Here is a 7,278-nt window from a genome sequence, read left to right on the forward strand (position 1 = left end):
ACCAATATAGCCACTCCTCTACTTCTGGTATTAAATGATGAAAAATAAACTCGGTCAAAGCCATTCTGCTGTAATTTCAGATGCTCCTTGTCATCCAAATGTGTCTCCTGTAATAAAGCAATATCCACCTTCTCCTTTCTAAGAGTCAAGAGTACCTTCTTCCTCTTAATTGGTGAGTGACTTCCCTTGATATTCCAGGTACACCATTTAATCAAATCATTAGCCATAATCTTCTGCAATTACATTTAAATTCCAGAGAGGAGGAACCCGAACCACAAATTGCTGAGCCTTAGTGTCACATGGTCCACCAAATATAAAAACTACATAAACTAAAACCACTACATTTAACAAACATAACAAACATATTAAAAATAAAAAACAACAAAAACCAGAAAACAAACCAACATATAAAGCGCCAATAGCGCTGAGTAGGGGAACTCACCTCCTGCCCGGAGGGGGCAACTACCCGTCCCGAACTGACCATAAATAGGCATCTAACCATCTCAACCACCTTCACTTCTCCCAGCTGGAGCCGTATCGCAAGCACAAGCTTCTCCGATGTGTCAAAGAGATGCATGGATCCACCTAAGGTGATCCAAAGCAGTGCCGGATATCTCAGGGAGTACTGAATCCCAAGCTCCTTCTCTTGACACCATCATACGATTTTTGTTTCTGGATCACCGGCGCTGAAAAGTCCTGAAAAAACATGATCTTAGACCCCTTGTAAATTAGGGCCTTTGAATCCTTTCCCTGGAGTCTGGAAGCCTCCATGACTCTCTCCTTATCCCGGCAATGATGGAACCGCACCAGGAAAGGACGAGGGCGTTGACCCAGACCCGACCTCCGTGCTGCGATCCGGTGAACCCTCTCTATCTTCAATCCTCTCATGCTAGTCTCCAAGTCAAGGAATTATGGAAGCCAATCTTCAACAAATTCCGCACGCCACTCATCTTCCTTACCCTCGAGCAGACCGATGATCCGAATGTTTTTTCTCTTGCCCCTGTTTTCAAGATCATCCACTTGGTCACGCAAATTACGAACCTGCGTTTTCAGGGCTTGGATCTCTTCCTTGAATGAACTGGCATCAGCTTCCACCACTGTGACCCTGTGCTCCACCTCATCCGTCCTCTTTTCCAGGTCTCCCAGCTGCTGCTCATGCTTCTGCAGCATGAGAGAGTCTGGATCCAGCTTCTCTTCAATCTGTCTCCCCAACATCTTGTGAGATTTCGAGAGCTGGTTCACCAGGTCCTGGAGAGTAATCGGCTCCAAGGCTGCTGCAGGCTGAGCTGCAGGCCCGGCCTCAGATGCTCCTCCTCCCTTTTTAGGCATTTCTGGACAGCTGAAAATACAGGTAAGTCAATTTTTAAATGTTTCTTGGGGCTCCACAATCTTTCCAATGCCCCAAGAAATCCTGATGACCTGGGTCGGGTGGGTTAAAGAACGTCCTGCTCCTTCTGCAATGCAAAGCTCTGCAGTGTGATCTTCTCAGATCGCCGCCATCTTAGATCCCCCGGATCACAATAATTTAAGAGAAATATTGATGACCTGGATGAGGAAAGTGACCAAGTTTGTAAATTACACAAAATTAGGATTCTACAAATAGTCTGCAGAGTGGGATGCACAGGTTAAGCAAGAAGATACAGGAAGCTAGGAGAGGCAAGTGAACCTCCACTCTCCCCACCAACCCTCCTGAACCCCGGGTATCTTCCCCTGCAACTGTAAAAGATGCAAAGCCTGCCGGCACGCCACCACCCTCACCTCCATCCAGGGTTCCAAACAGTCCTTCCAGGCGAAATAGAGGATCATCTGCTTCTCCTCCAACCTAGTTTACTGTATGTGGTGCTCCCGATGTGGTCTTCTCTACATCAGTGAGACCAAACATAAACTCAGGGCATGTTTCATCAGCATCTCAGCAGGGCCCGGAAGGCCAAGCCTAACCTCCTAGTCATCAGCCATTTTAATTGCCCCTCCCACTTCCTTTCCGCCATGTCCACATGGCATCCTCCATTGCCACAGTGAATCAGACCGCAAATTGGAGGAACAACACTTCATCTTCCACCTGGGCAGCCAACAGCCCAGAGGGCTTAACATTGAGTTCTCCAATTTCAAATCGCCTCCCTTCACTTCTTCTGGCTCCCTTTTCAGCCCCTCCCCTCCCTTCCATTCCTCTGATCAACCCTTCCTTCCAGCTACCAACTGGATTAATTCCTCCCATCAACCAACCAGGTTGAACCTCTTCCTGTGCTCATCTATCCCTACCTTACCATTCTGCCCCTCTCCCCACCCAAAACCCTCCCCAACTCCCCCTCTAATTACAGCTCCCCTTACACTAACCCCTAGTTCTGAAGAAGGGTTACACCCAAAACATTGACTTCTCTACCTCCTGATGCTGCTTGTCTTGCTGTATTCTTCCAGCCTCCTAGTTGTTCACTAAATGAATAGAAAACCTGATGGGCTACATGACCTATTCTGCTGTGACATAGAACATAGAACAGTACAGACCCTTTGGCCCTTGATGTTGCGCCAACCTTTTATTCCTACTCTTAGATTAAACTAACCTACATAGCCTTCATTTTACTATCTCCCATATGCCTATCCAAGAGTTGCTTAAAGGTACCTAATATATCTGACTCTACTACCACAGTGCATTCCATACATCCACCACTCTCTGTGTAAAGAACCTACCTCTGACATCTTCCCTAAACCTTCCTCCAATCACCTTTAAATTTTGCCCCCTCATAATAGCCATTTCCACACACGGGAAAAAGTCTCTGGCTATCCAATCTATCTATGCCCTTCTCAGCATTTGTACAACTCCTTGTACTATTCCTTCTTTACTCCAATGAGAAAAGCCCTAGGTCCCTCAACCTTTCTTCATAAGACATGTCCTCCACTCCAGCCAACTTCCTCTGCACCCTCTCGGAAGCTTCCTCATCCTTCCTATAATGAGGCGATCAGAACTGAACATAATATTCTAAGTGTGGTCTAACCAGGGCTTAACAGAGCTGCAGCATAACCTCGTGGCTCTTAAACTCAATTCCCTTGCTAACGAAAGCCAACACATCATACGCCTTCTTAACAACCCTATCAACTTGGGTGACAACTTTGAGGGATCTGTGGACGTGGATCCCAAGATCCCTCTATTTTAGTGATGTTATTGCTTTTGTTTTAACCAAAAACTCCTTCATCACTAAATCTCTTCTCTCCCTGGCAGTTGTCTGTTTCTGAAGCAGACTGCGAACAAGGTCAGTGTCACATTTAACCCAGTGATTAACTTGTAACACATATCTGTTTGAGAAATAATCTTATTTCCATCTGCATAACATCATTCAATGCTACATTACCTTGGTTAACTTTCAACTGTAAACTTGTCTATTTCAATGCTCTTCTGGTAGGCACAAAATTAAGCTCATCAAAAACTGTTGAATATGTTCAAGTCAAGACCTACTTATCCATGAAACTTTAGCTTGCTGACCTATGTCTCATTCCTGAAAAAGGGCCTGTGCCCGAAACGTCGAATCTCCTGTTCCCTGGATGCTGCCTGACCTGCTGTGCTGTTCCAGCAATAAAGTTTCAACTTTGATCTCCAGCATCTGCAGATCTCACTTTCTCCTCGACCTATGTTGACCCCAGTCCAGGAACAGCTTGTTTTTAAAATCCTCACATTTGGTCATACATAACTTGAATATTCATGAGAAAAGTCCCATTTTGTCAAAACCTTTCACTTGCATTTATCCAGAATTTGCAAAAATACTAATAAAGGGGAAAGCGAATATTCATATTATTTGAGAGGCAAGTATTGATTGATTGGTATATTGACTCTGATTGATTGCCATGAAGATGGTAGCATTTAATGACAATTGTTAGTTAACTGGTCAGCTTTGTTTATAGTTAATGTAACAAGGTCAACTAGCTAGACATCATAGAATATGAGTTCCCTGATTGGGGCTGTTAATCTGGTACAATCACGGAGTCCTGGCTGACAGATAAAAAAGGAGGGATGTGAGAGAGACTGACTCTGATAGCTGACATAGAATGAGGTGGTACTGATGTCAAGGACTGTTCATATGTGAATAAAGGGTGGCTTGGTGACAGGATACTGTCCTCTGTGGAGTTATTTCATTGTTTCAACCTCAAACAAAGAAGATTGACTCTGATTAGTCAGGACATTACCCTGACAAATGAACCAGTGAAGAACTGTCACCTATTTTGTTGAGATGAATCCAACCTGTTCCTGGTGTTAGGTTCCCATAGGAAGACGAAGGGGAAGGGGAGGTGTCCACAGGATGGACTGCTGGTAGATGGTCAAATCATGAGTTGTGAGGGGCTGGAGGGGGTTATGGTTGAGGTGTTTGGCTACTTTGGGGTGTTAGATGTTGAACAGGATCAGGTTGGGCTCCTGGTAGTTCAGTGTCACTGATTAGGGGTTGTCAGTTTTATATTTATATAACCTATAAAATTCTAACAGGACTAAACAGGTTAGATGTAGGTAGAAAGTTCCTGATGGTTGGGAGTAGAGAACTAGAGTTCATAGTTTAAGGATAAGGGGAAAACCTTTTAGGACTGAGATGAGGATAAATTTCTTCACTGACAGTGGTGAACCGGTTGAATTCACTGCCATAGGAAGTGGTTGAGTGCAAAACAGTATGTGTTTTCAGGAAGGAAGTGGATTTAGCTCTTGTGGCCAGAGGAATTAACGGATATGGAGGGAGGGCGGTATTGGAGTATTAAGCTCAATGATTAGCCATGGTCATAACAAATAGCGGAGTACGGCTTGACGGATTGAATGGTCTACTCCTACTCCTGTCTTCAATTTTTGTATTAAGCTGGGTGGCAACCCCTGACCAGGCTGGCATGGCCTATCTCATGACATCCACTGATCAGCCTGGAGGAGGAGAAGGCCCTCCTTTTGCAACACCCCGTTTTGTAGAACATCCAGGACACTGATTGCAAACTCTTGTGCTGATTTTCCCTGTCTGCCATCTATGGGATAATGTCAGGAACCATGCAGGGTAGCTCCAGACTGACAATGATTGTCCATTTGCTCAATGGCCTTTTAAAGATGGCGCAGGAATTGCTAGTGAATTCTGGGATATCCAGTGAGTCGCATGTTGGTCTGGTAAAGGCTCATGGTAGCAAGGGGCAGAACTTGGCACTGAAAGATGACATGGGGTGAATTAGATAAACAATAAGGTGTGTTTGGTAAGGTGCAGTGAGAAAACCTGTGAGGTCTTGAGGCAAGAAACATACCGAAAAACTTGAAAGTAAATCGGACTTTGCCAAAAAACGTGTTATGGACCAGGCCAGACCAGTGGATGTTCCAGGTGTGATGCAGCCAGCCAAACTATTTGGCTTTAAGCAAAACAGAATTAATTTAAACAATACAATTGAAATACATACAAAAGAAAGCAGAATTTAGAATAACGTAACTTTTGGAAAACTTAACCAACCCGATACTCCAACTATTACTAATTAACTGTTCCAATCCAGTAACATTCCATATACACAAAAAGGTAAATTCAAACACATTCTTACAGGCAGGAGGGAACAGCATCCAAAAATAGATTTCAGAAGAAAGTCTGAAGCTTTACTAAAGCTTCTAACTCTCCTGGAGACACACATCTTGTGATTGCTCCAACTAAACCAAACTAGAAAAAAGCCTGAACTTGGAGAACTGGCCATTTTCCCTCCATTGTTAAACTCGACCCTTTAGCATCTCCGCCTTTACGACCTCTTAAAAAAAAACCAAGGACAAAATAACCTTTTTAAAGTGACAGCATTGTCACAAACAAAAGGTTCAGCTTTATGCCTTTTCAATAGAAAATATCAAAAAACCCTATGTGACCCACATGTGACTTCTCACACTGAGTAGTGGAAATTTAATGCCCAAAATGCCCTAGGAGCAGCTATATGCCTTGCTATTATTAACTATAACTCAAGAAAGAACAAATTAAAAATAGGCATTAAGAAGTAGGCCACATAGATGCTTGAATCTTTTGTTGTAAGCTTCATGGAAGAAAGAGAAGAAATAGTGAGGATAAGCAACAAAGCAGAAAGTATTGGTAGAGTGCACAAATAAATTATAATGGAATAAAGAAAGAAATGAGAGTTTTTCTGTACAATTTAGTTCAATTTTAGAATGGGAGAAGAATGCTAATGGGTATCAACTTGGCTCATTGATTGCACACTTGCTTCTGTCATGATGTTGTGGATTCATACATAATTTCAGGAATTTAAAGATGTAATCTGAGCAATTTGCCCAAATACAGACAGTGATTTCTTCACTAACGGATATTGGAAGGTAGTTCCATAATACAAATTACATGCATCAAATCAATCTCAGTCATACACAACTGGGCAGTCTCTCAATGTAACTGATAGATGAAACATCTCAAGGAATAATGGTATCATCATATGTAGGTATTATTGTAATGTTGGAAATATGGCAGTGATTACATTAGAGTTTACATTGGTGTTCAAGGTCACACTGAGCTGAAAATGTGTTGCTGGAAAAACGCAGCAAGTCAGGCAGCATCCAAGGAGCAGAAGAATCGACGTTTCAGGCATGAGCCCTTCTTCAGGAATGTTTCAAAGTCACACAACAACTGTGTAATCCTGAACAGACTTTTGCTGTAGTGGAAGTTGGATAGGTACAATTATTCAAGGAAAATAATGGGCAGAGCGAAAATAATTATATTAGAAAGCTCACTCAAATCTATTGTGCATTTATTCATCTGGCTTTAGTTATTGAAGAAAAAAGAATTTTCAACCTCTCGAGATACCCCAAAATATTTTGAATAGACCTGCATAATGAACATACCAACTTCAATATAGATAAGTCTAACATGATATATTTTGGTGGGAAGAATAAGGTGATCACATTCTATGTGGATTAAAAGATTCTAAATGGGTCCAGGAACAAAGGAATATGGAGGCTCAGATACACAAATTGCTAAAAGATGTGGTACAGGTTATTAAGGACGTGAAGAAGAAACCAAAGTACATGTACGGAGGTAATTCCAAAGGGATAGAGTTGAAATTGGGGAAATTATATTAAACTTCCACTGCACCTTGGTTAAACCATATTTTAAATCCCGTACTGTGAACAGTTCTGGTTGCAATACTGTTAAAAAGTTACGAGATACCTAGGAAGATTAAAAAAAGGCTTCCTTGCTGATACTAGGAATCCAATATTTTGCCTTCTAAGCAAGATTAAACAGGCTGGGGTTTCTTTCTCTTGAAAGGGGAGTTTGAGCACTGAGTTGAAAGAAGTCTTGA

Source organism: Chiloscyllium plagiosum, chromosome 26 (assembly GCF_004010195.1).
Source record: "Chiloscyllium plagiosum isolate BGI_BamShark_2017 chromosome 26, ASM401019v2, whole genome shotgun sequence".
Taxonomy (NCBI): domain Eukaryota; kingdom Metazoa; phylum Chordata; class Chondrichthyes; order Orectolobiformes; family Hemiscylliidae; genus Chiloscyllium; species Chiloscyllium plagiosum.